Below are 12,125 nucleotides of genomic sequence, written 5' to 3' on the forward strand. Positions count from 1 at the left end.
GTCTGACCTGAGATGGAAAAAAATGGAATTTTAAAAGGGTCTCAGATCAATGAAGAGGACTTTTTCCTGTTTTCATCATTTTCAGTTTAAGAAACCTGCTGTAAAACTGCTTTTCAAGGAAAATGATGAAGTAGTGAAAAATCAGGGCCAGCTGATTCCTCAGTTGTTGTAGTATCAGTGGAATAAACTAGTAGTAATAAACAAATATTATTTATTTCTCAGTATGAAACTGCACAGGTTTATTGCAAGATGAAATACGTAATTTTCCCAACCAATAATTAGAAACTGACTCTCTACATGTCAGCCTTAACTGACAGGATTTGTGACAGCAGAGGTGGCAAAGTGCTCCTCCAATAAACAAGATTCACCTCACAAATTCTGTCACAGTGGAGGTGCCAAAGGTCAAAAGGTGAAAGGGGGGTTGGGTGTCAACAGCCCTTGTTTTCTGTGTCTGGCAGCTGGAGGGACTGCAGGGAGCATGTGGTGTCAAAACCTTTCATCATTACCCCTCTTCCAACCAAACAAATGTCCTTTTAACTGTTGTCTCATGCAGAAGTAAGTGTACAAGGATAAAGGAATACTCTGATGTTGTCTCTTTAGGACTGTTGCGGTGAAGGAATTTCCCCTGCGGTGAGTTAGGGTGGCTCAACAATGTGGTATGCAGTCATATGCAGTATTAGCGCCTTTTTTTTTTTTTTTTTTTTTTAGTGAAAATCAAGGTATGTTAGTCTGATTATGTGTCAGCTGAATGGAGCAGCAGTACCTGACAAACTCCCTGTAAACCTGGGATATATGAATGGTGTCTGGCTGGACGCACCTTTGGATTGTATGATTGGTTGATTGATTGAAAACTACTTTACCTTGCAGGTTAAATGGCAGCCTGCTTGGCCACACAGTGACCCGGGAGAGTTTAAACATATAACCGAGACAAAATATTCATATAGGTGTATTTTTAACTACCAAGCGTCAGCTCACCCTGAGCCCAGCTCTGTCATGAGGGCTGGGCACCAGGTTAGCTTGTTAGCCTTGATGCTAGCTGCAGGAGCATCCGTGGAGCCCCACGAGCAAGAACTAGACACTGCGTGAGGCGGTCAGGACCCTCCGGAGTTGCCAGACCAGACCATTGAAGTGTAAAACAAGAAGGACCTAGCCTCATGAAAAAAGAAAAAACGTGAACATAGTGTAGTTGTAGAAGTTGCTTGCCATCCACCACGGTTGGCTTGTCTATAGCGCGGTATTTCAATATTGCAGTTATTGCGACAGCCCTGTTTGTCTCGCTTTGCATCAGCTGTGATATTTATGCTGTCAGTCTGGTGATGAACAGGTGGGGACACGTCAAGGATGAACTGACTGATTGATAAACTGCGACTGGCCGGCGAGGACACTATATCATCAGCTCGGGTGTTGATGAAGTGTCTGTGAAGAAGGGTTGGGTACCATTTACATCGAACCACTACCAGTACCTGGAATTCAGTACCGATACCCAATGGTACTTTTTTTGGTACTTTATTCTCTCTGTAATAAAACAAAATGTAATGTTAGTTGTAAAAAATACATCCAAACTTCTCAGTTTCAACATTGTTATATATTTAGAACATTTTGTTATGCAAGGTAAAATGCAGTAAAAGCCTGTTGTCTGCAGCTCTTCATCAAACATCTCACTGTGGCTGTTTCTGCTTCTCCTCTTCCTCTATGCAGTTGATCTAACTGATCCCCTGAACAAAGAGCTCCAAATAACTCCAGATCTTGTTGTGTCATTTTGTTTTTGTTGAAGAATAGCACTGCTAACGAAGATCTGCTAAAACAGAGATAAATGTATCTAATTTCCTACAAGTTCATCACAATAAAAGCCTTTCGTTAGTTGTTTTCATCAGCAGTAACTTAAAGGACAACTCCATCTGTGTTTTTTCCGGGTTGTTCACATGGAAATGCCCTCTCAGTTGTTAGCAAAAAGCAGTGACGTGGGTTAGAGCACTAAGGAAAAATAACACTTGCGAGTCACACTGGATTCTGCTCTGATCTGGAGCCCTTTGCTGGCGGGAGGAGAGCTCAGAGTTTATTTTTTAAACTCTGAGCAGCAGCAACAATGAGTGCTCTGTCTGTGTGTGTGTGTGTGTGTTAGCATGTTTAGCAGAGCAGTAGCAATAGTGAATCAGTGCCAGATTGCTGGATTTGGGCTGAATGCAGCCTTATAGGGTCTTGAGCCTTTCATAAAGAGCCAAAGTGAAACTAGAACTTCTGAGTTCTGTTCCAGACGTTAGAAAACCTCGTTCAGAACACTGACATTTGTAACTAGGCTAATCGCTAAAAATCCAGCCTTGGAGGAGAACCTCCCTCAACAGTACGTCGTGTGGCTTGCTTCATATGCTCAGACAATGACTGTAGTTTTTCGAAAATCTTAACATCCATATAATATTGTTGTTTATTAAATATTTATGTATTATAGCAGCTTTAAATGAACACCCCATGTGTTCTAGATGTTCAAGGGCTAAACATCTCCGCTCAACAGAAGAGGCGAGTCCATGAGCGAGTTGAGTGGTCGCAGCTAGCTCAGTCGTTAAAAGATGACTTGAGAAGAAGGTGTTGGAGTTTAATGGATATGGATGAATCCAAGTTACTGCACTGCTGCGGTTGTAGTTTTTTCATGGGACCTGTAGTTTTTTTCTGCACTCACAAAGTAATTGTTGTTTAACTTTAACTCCAGGAACATGATCATTTTTTCAGATGAAAGAAATGCTGAATGAGAGATTGCAGAAGCTAGTGGAACAGAGGCTAGACTGTGACATCATGATTTATGCTCTCTATTGACAACTAGCTTTTCCCCAGCCTTAAAGTATGGATTTTTGTAACATCTATAGATACATTTGCCTGTAGAGATGGTCGGAGGGCACTTCATGTGAACTACCACCAGCCTTTACCCCTTAGTAGCTTTAGAATACTGTATGCATCATTTTTCTGAATGGATTAATATGGACCAGAAACCATGAGATGAAGTCAGCCAACAGGAAATCTATGTGGCGGATATTATCTGCAACTGTCTTTTATCTTGCCCATCGGAGAGGACAATCAACTCAAAGGGGATCAAAGTACAAGTAATTTGGAAGGACAACAGAGGTTCGACATGTGAACGCCGGCTTGCCCAGCAGGGGTCTGGGTCTCCTCTACTCCCATGGCCAGATTAAATACTCAATTTAATTATGTCACTGAGCATTAAGTCAGTAACCTTATCAGAAGGGTCTGGCTGTTTAATGGGGCTTTGTGAACCAACAGATGCACCAAGATTAGTGACAATATGCTGGTGGTGCAAACCCTGAGCAGAGGGATAAAAGACAGGCACGGAATCTGATACGATGTGCCCCTCCTGCTAGATACCACCACCACCACGCTGTAGGAGACCTCAAGATAGCAGACATTAAATATAGCCTCATCTGAGAACAGTACACTATATCTCTAAGTGCCTGGACACCGACAGGGCAGTTGGAAAATGATTTCAAGATCTTTTTAATGAATCATTAAGTAAAATCCTTTGACATACTGTACATGTGTTCTTTGCTGCATGACATATTCATGCACTGATGATGATGCAAATTTGTACATGAAAACTCAAGAGTGGGTGTAGAATTTCAAGCTAATTAAAGAAATCCCCCGAAGTCATATCACCATGAATATCTGATGGTTTCCCGTCTTTCCTGGCTTCTGTGTCGGCCCGTATGAGGAGTGCTGCTGTGCCCGGAGCCCGGACTTGACTGTTTGTCCTCTCCAGTAACTGCTAGTCACATTTGGATCCACACAGATTTCCCCTGCATATTGCTTACAGTGAACTTTATGACTCTAAGCCTTAAGCTGGACAGCTCCTGTCTTTCCGTGTCCATTATCTGAATCAGCAAAGCCTTAATTTTTTTTTTTTTTTTTGCAGCGGAGGATTTTCTTTGATAACAAGAATAGTGATAACACTCCCCAGGATTCTCCGAGGATTTAATTAGACAGGATAGCCTGTTAATTATTCAGATATGTAAATGGAGACCCAGATACATTCAGTGCCGTGGAATGTAAAATAGATTTGAGTGTTGAAATCTCTTTGAAGCAGCAAGCGAAGTGCTCTGTAAGAGTGTGAATTATTAACCCCTACAAGGTACGCTGCATGCTTCTACCGCATGCAGCTCATGGTGTGTGTGTGTGCGCTCACAATTGTTCCCTCATGAATGAAGCTGGTGTGTTTGCCTAAGGTCAGTGTTGAAGCACGAGTACACGTGATGTGTTTAGACAAGCAGTGCGCCACCTGGGCTTGGCAGCTCAAGCTCAGGTGGCTGAGAACTATTAAAAAAAAAACCTCTTAATCATTAATATTAATTCAAGGTTTGGTGTATACTTTGGTTTTTGGGTCACAATTCGATATGTTTTCGGTACAGCAGGAAAAAAACATTTTGGTCTTTTATTTTGAAAAATGTAAACATCCAACAATGTCTCATTACTGACACAGTTATTGTGTCACAGTTTAGTTGTGCTGCAGTGGAAACTATAACAGTTGTGCTAAAGTGGAAAAAGAAAACAAGCCCATAATAAGAGAACTTTAAAGAGTGCAATGGCAAATTGACAACTCCTTTGTAAGGTTTTCAAAATCAATATTTGAAATAAAAGTGCAAGAACTGTGTAGAGAAATAAATATCTACACTAGTGGCTGTTTGAGTCAGGAGGGCAGTGGCACCGCTCCCTCCCGCCGCAACCACAGGCTCTGCTGTGGCCTGATGAAAATGCACCTTACCAGGCATGCCACCGATTCACGGGTGGGACACACTCTGTTTGCCTGCTATGAGTGTCTGGATGAAACCCTTTGTGTGTCCCTGTGTGAGCTGGGACTGTGTTGTCTGGTGCGGTTCACTCTCAAAGTGGAAGTGCTTTCTAACGGTCGCTGTTGGACAGCTAGCTGGCCGGCTAATGTGTCAGCTAGCTGGTCAGTCACTCAGCCAGTGGATGCGCTGTAAACTGTCTCCATATTTAAAAGAAAAGTTGTTAATGTGTCATGTTGACAGGTATTTCTGTTGTTGTTAGCTGTCCAGGTCCAGTCTGAATAGGTAGCTATTTAAATATTCCATGGTTAGCCTCCTGCTAGCGTCAGGTTCATAATACTTTAAGGACAATACTTCAAGCTAGGTAGCCACCTAGCATGAAGCTGTCATAGCTGAAGGCTGAATGAGCACCTCTACATAAAGGACATCAATTCTTCTTTCTCTGTGTTTTACTTTGTTAGTATGTGAAAAAACTACCAGGAATCACTACTGTTTAGCAACTTCATACTGTTAACTCTACACCAGTGGTGGAAAGTAACTAAGTACATGTATTTAACATTGGACTATGGAATCTGGATCGGTACATGGATCGGTAACGTCAGTCTGATTATCTGATGAGTGAATTACGTCAGTATCAGCACCTGATACTGATATTGGATCGGATCAGTCCTAACTCTAGAGCCCTGTGATTTCCACGATGCGGAAAACAGAGACAGAATCGCAGAATTTGATAATAAAAGTGAAATCAACTCTAAAATGTGGAATATGCTTAAATTTGGATGCAATCTATAAAAATCAGGGTTTTCCCTACCCTTATAGGTGTTTATTCACAGCACCTAAGCCAAATGAACAGAAAAAACTATTCAGAGATACAGTGTTTTGGTGTCATTTATGGGCACGCTGCTGCAGTTTCTGACCTCTGTCTGTGTGTCTGTGTTTCACACAGTTTCACACAGACACACAGTCATGTTGAACAGACCCTCTGAGACGGTTAAGTAAACCAAAAAACTGAGGAATTCAACACTAACAGCTAAATTTAGAGCAGAGCAATATCCAAACAACTACTATGAGTCAGGAGAACAACTATTCTGTAAGTTTTGCCAACATACGAATGTGAAGCTCAGATGTGAAACACTTAAAAGGAAAGAATGTTTTGTTTTATAAGTGTATTGAAGCTCATTCTTTCATTAAAAAATAGTGCAATGTTGTGTTCCATCAAATTCATTGATATTCATTAAATTTAGAATATTTTCTTATTGAAATGTTATTCATCCACCACATGATTAGACACTCTTTCTCATGACAAAATGTGCTTAAATTGTAAAACACAGAATTCCAAACAATTTTAATGGAAAACACGGAATCTGGAAATTCTTTAGGGTAATCGGCATTTAGAGCCACCTGCCTGAAAAAAAACATGATTTCTCAAAAAACAAAGTTGAAATCTTTAGTACTGATGGCCATAACAGAAGCCTATAGCATAGTGAAATTATACAGGAGACTCCTCGATGATATCATTAAAGGAAAACTTTGAAATTACAGTTGGGAAAAAATACTTCCAGAATCAGCTGATCCTTCCATGTTATTACTGTATCCTACCACAAGGCATTTATCATGATCTGATCTGTTTTCCAGCATATATTATATCTCTCTCTCTCTCTCACTCACATCCCTCTACGCCCTCTATGCATCACTCTCTCTGGCAAACACCAAAGCCATTTCATCCTTTCCTTTCCTTTGCACAATTCATCTTTTTCTAACTCAACACTTGACACCTTCCGCAGCTCTCATTTTCTCAGTATTCCCTTGCGTCTGCATTCATGCCTAACCACGCTCCTGTATCATTTCCCATCTGTCTGTGGAGTTGAAGCAGCCGTTTGTAGAAGGCCCTCAAGAGAAAGAGGCCCAGCTAGTGAGATAGGGTGACATGGATGAGAAGGGCTTTGTCACTGAGCTCGCAATGAGAAGATGAGACCTGAGGGTGGAGGGAGTACCGAATACACACACACAAACATGCACACATCCTTGTTATCCTGTCCTTATGAGGTCCTTCATATGAAAACAGGAATTCCTTTACTCATAACCTGAGCTTTAATCCTCTCTACTGTCTTAAATCACAGCCTAATCTAAAATCAAATCCAAATAGAGTCTAATTATAAACCTGGATGAATGTGGACGTGGAAATTTCTTAACAGGAAACTCTGTCTGGGAAGGGTTGGTAAATGATTTTGATATCTGTGCTGAACGACACCGGACTTTCTCTACATTATGGCAAAATGAATATGAAAAACAAGACAGGACACATCTGGTCAGAATAAATAAACAAGACCAAGACTCTATTGACACAGGTTGCTACTCATGAAAGGGGTTTTGATACTCAGTCTCATTGCTGTCTTGTTGTCAGTGTCACACTGCTGATATACTGTAGCTATCAACTTCACTATCTCCTACGTGTGTCCAGATTAAAAACAACAGCTCCTCTGCAGCAGACTGCATCTTTGTTCTGACTCATAACTAAGCAAACTAACAGTGGGGGAATATCCAGACACTAATAACAATTATTTCTACAATTATACAAGAGAGATTGCTGGAGAAATGAATGCTACAATCTCATCAGGAGCAGAAACAGGACCGCAGCACACATAGTCGGCTACATCAATATGAAACTGTATTGCAAAGGCACAGTTCACCATGGAAACGTTTGCAATTACTGAAAGAAGCAACTCTAATCTGTTAAGTAAATTGTTAAAGAATAAACCTCATGCATCAACAGGGGTGGATTTAGTGATTTGGGTAAGTAAAGAAACAACGTTTTGATTTTGGGATGGTTTACATTCACTTCAGGATGGTCAAAATCGTTTTTTGGGATGGTGGTGAAAAAAGTTAGTCTGGTGCCCTGGGACCTGGACATCTTCATCTGTCCAACAAGTGTTCTCCGTTTTCTAAAATAGTCCTTCTTGGTATGTCGTGACAACATATTACTGCTAGCAGCCCCTGAAGGTACCTGGAACTTGCATTTAGTATCACCTCCCAAGCAAGGATTGAAATGTAGTTCCAGGAACTCGTCCCTCAAAGCTGGCTGGTGAGCAGAGGAAACAAAAGCAGAATCTGTGACAATGGTTTTATGTTACGTTATATTGCTTTAAGTTCCTGAAGTGGAAAAGGCCTGTTTGACAGCATGGCACAGCGCTGCACATGGGTCCATGTGAAAAGCTGCCAATAGAACCCCACCCCACAAAAACATCCTCCCTCCCAAGGTCTAAAACTCCCAACTAGTTCTCGCATATAGTCCATGAACACACCTCACACATGCACACACACACACACATTTTCCATCCACTTTGGGGTGTACTGCGCATGTTCTAGCTTTCTGAAAACCAATCCAGAATGTGTAAACAACTTGGCAGTAGACAAAATAAACTGGGTTTTGTTGGTTGTTTGTTGGTGTTTTGCATTTTCTGTTACTGTCTGCACCTGCACATTCCTGTGCACACTCCACAGAGATGCATGGAAATGCTAGAATGCTTTTTGCATGCAGTTTGCATTTTTTTTTTGCATGTGTTGGTATAAGAATTTTGCTTGCAGACACTTTTTGGTCTTCTTGGGCTTTACAGCTTTGAAAAGGGTGGTCTGCAGGTCTTATACCCCCCTTCTCCTGCTCTCTGCATGGGGGAAAGAGGGAAAGTGGCCCTGCCTCCTTTGTTTCTTTTGTTGAAAAGGAGGCTGAAAAGACCAGCCAACCAGAGAGGGGCATTATGAGGAAAAAGTGGGGGGTTAGAGAGGTGAAGGCGTACCTCCAGAAGAGAGGACAGAGGAGGAAAGGGGGAGGAGAAGGAGAGGAGGAGGAGGAGGAGGAGGTGTGTCTTCTCCCCTGTCTGTCAGTTAGAAAACAGCTGGTGTTGACTGTAGACTCCTTCTCTGTCTCCTTAGAGGAAGGACAGGTGAGTGGGTGTGGCTGAAGAGGGAGTGTCCACCATCTGGAGGATAACCTCAAGCGTCCAGACTGTGGCATCCAAACAACTCTTCTGAAAATAAACTTTGTGAAGTTACCTTGACAGTCAATCAAGCATTTGTGGAAGCATGTAAATTGTGAAACTTGAAGATTTAAGGACTGGTAATCAGTGTGAAATCTCTTTTTTTGTTCTTGCTGAATTGTTCTTTGCATCGCATGGCTGCAGTAAGACAGGTGGCCATTCATTCTGGCTTATGATTTGAAAAGAAGGGACTTACAAGCGCGCTTGAAATCGAATATCATCTACATGACGTCAGACGGCTAGCTTTGGCTTTTGACTCCAGAGGCAACAATACAAGAAGCATCTGCTGTGGTGACACTTGCCGGCTTTTCTTTCTCACTTCATGCGAGTGTGTGCGTGCGTGTGTGTGTGTGTGGCTTTTCGTAGCACACAGACAAGCGTGAAAAGCAGCATTTTCAAATACCGACAGCCGACTGTTGCCAAGTGGCAACCATGAAAGCTCTTGGAGAACAGTGAGTGCTCAGTTTCCCAAGAAACGCCCTTTTTGTCAAGACAGCTCCTCCTAAATCGACCCCCCCCCCCTCCGCCTTAACTCCCTTTAAACGCTCTGGGGGGAGGGACCCTCTGTCCTGGGAAAAGGGGGGTTGCTATGGAAAGCTAAAGGCAAATGTTGGATAGGCGTGTTAAAAGTTCAGGACCTTGGCCAACTGCTGGAGGACTCAAGTACAGAACAATGTTCCTGGGATGTCTGAAGCTACCTTACCTACTTGTAGGTATGCAAGTAGAATATCACTACTCCTGGCTGGAAAGAAGCCTTACCCTTTCAAATGATACAGTGGGCTTTAAAATGGTCTCATAAGCAGTGATCATAAATTTTTCTCAGCCCATAGTCAGCCATGTGAAGTTAAAAAAAAAAACAACATCAAAATTGTAAGTCAAGAAGATGTGAATACCCTCAATTTGGCATTACAACAGCATTTTTACATGCATCAGGTTTATTTAATTTAAGTATCAGTCAATCTGTTGAATTGTGAGATGTGGCTAAAAGCTGCGGAAGAAGCTAGTAAGTAGACCTTGAGTTAAGATTATTTAGTCAAACTAAAGGTATTCAGTTTGCAGAGATATGAAACGGAGAAAAGCAGCAAGTCTTTACATGTTAGAAGCTGCAACCAGTAAATGTTTGGTATTCTCAACTTTGACAAATGGGTTAAAGAAGGATCAAAATCTGATCAACTAACAGACTAATAAGTTTACTATGTAATTGAATCATTGCTATTGTTATCATAAGTCTACTGGAGATACAGGTCACCTCCTTTTATTGCATTTCAATGTCACTTGTCATTTACAGAGCATTATTTTTACAACCTGCCTATCATGTGTCTTCTTGCCGTGACACTTCCTGTTGGTTCACACTCCCACAGAGGTCAGGGGTCACGGGGCTCTGTTATCCTTGCACTGACACCATACTCCCTCAGTAGGGCTTTTTTTTTTTTTTTTTTTCCTTTCCCACTGAAGCTTTAAACAGCACTGAGGTACTCTTGAGTTGTGTTGAGATGTTTATATGAATATGTGACTGCGTCTGAACGCCCTGCCAGCCCGCAGCGTTCCCTGGCAACCTTTGCCACTCGCTGCTAAGCTGAGCTGTGGCACTCAGTGTGGCAAGTATACAGGGTGCACTGTTGCCCTCACTGGGTTTGGATTTACAAGGCTTTGATTTAGACATTCCTTAAGCTGATCTGAAATTTTGGTTCCTTTCCTCACTTACTATACTGTAATCCTGGTGAATAAAATGAGAAGCGCGCTGCGTGACTAATTCACAGTCCAGAACATGTGCCGTGTTGTCTGCACATGGAAAGCACTGGGCTGGTGGTTGTGTAAAAGTTGTAATCGTTTGGCTTACAACATACTAGACTTCTGTGTGTATACCGATGAGTCTCGAGGCAGCTTTCATAAATAACACTCTCTTCATGTTATTAATGGAGAGCTTAAGGGGTTTTTTTTTTTTCTTGCTTACCAGGAATAATCTTTTCCACCCGCTCCACCTCAGTCGCTTTAATCTGGCTGCAAATGAACTAGGCCTCTGTTTCCAGGGTTATGGAGCACTTTGAGGGGGGGGGGGGGGGGGGGGGGGGGGGGGGGGTGTGAGTGTGTGTGTGTTGTTTGCCCCACATCCTAGTTTCATGTAACTCAAACAGCAGTTCACTACTGACATTTGTAGTTGTTCCATGAGCGCAGATAGGCAAGAAAATCTAGTTGCTGCATGTCCAGTCTGTCCATACCAAACTGTTGTAAAGGTCTCGTTGCTCCAAAAGACATGACGGTAACTGAGCTTTAAATAAAAGCTTTATAACACATCAGACACTGATAAGAGTGTAGTTTGGATCAAACAAAGACTAACTGATATGGCCGTCCTTATCTTTACCACCTGTTCTGCCTTCTTTAGTAAGCTCTTCCTCTCTATGCTATTTGGTTTCTGCCGTGTCTTTGTGTGTGGGACGTAGCTGAATTATTAGCATAGAATAACAGAGTCCGGAGTCATAAAAGTTGGGATATTTTCTACCGTTGAAATAATCTTTTTCGCTCTGTCACTTAAATTCTCTCTAATGTCTAATTCACTATATTTTGCTTTGTTGCTGCTGTTGAACCAAATGTCCCTAAAGACATGTGTTCCATCTCATGTCATTTTAGCAGGATATGAACATGCAGAGATCAAACCTATAAAGCCAAAATCCATTTCAGTTTCATTGGGATTTTCTGTCGTTTGATGTGCAACATTTGATGGAACTAGTGTAGTCGGGTTCAGTTTGAAATTTCAAATGTATTAACTTTAGTTTGAACATGATGGCGTCAGTCCAACCATCCAGACCAGTCACCCACCTAAGCATTTTTTCCAGTCTAGCTAATGGAAACAGTTCATCTTAAATGCGTTACTTTTATTTGTATTTATTTGTTTTGTTTAAAGTTGTTTTCTTCCTTTTCTTAATCGTTTCTCTCTTCCCATGTTGTCCTGTTGGCAGATAGTCAGTATCACTCCGTCAGCCATTAACATTCCTTCTACTGAAACGTCAACACAAACCAAGTCCTCGCACCTGTAGGTATCCTGCCCATAAAGCTGGAACCTCTAGGGCAGGTACAGATGCCCAGTGGACTGATATATTATAAAAACGTTATTTTATTGTCATTTATCTTAGACATAACAAGCTATTCTTATTTGAATGTGAAAGCTTTTCTGTTTTGAATGAATAATTTGTCTGTGCAGGTCAAAATACTTTAATGCATATAACGTAGAAAAGCAGCAGCATTTACAAAAACTTGTTTAAACCTGAGTCAACGGTTAACTCAACGTGCGCCTTGTTTCCACGGG

The 12,125-nt window shown here is 41.7% G+C and overlaps 1 protein-coding gene across 3 annotated transcripts in view; it reads left to right on the forward strand.

Annotated features, from left to right (window-relative positions):
• plxnb1b (plexin b1b) overlaps nt 1-12,125 on the forward strand; it is a 116,922-nt gene that overhangs the window by 2,460 nt on the left and 102,337 nt on the right. The window lies entirely within an intron of this gene.

Source organism: Thunnus maccoyii, chromosome 3 (assembly GCF_910596095.1).
Source record: "Thunnus maccoyii chromosome 3, fThuMac1.1, whole genome shotgun sequence".
In the NCBI taxonomy this organism is placed as follows: domain Eukaryota; kingdom Metazoa; phylum Chordata; class Actinopteri; order Scombriformes; family Scombridae; genus Thunnus; species Thunnus maccoyii.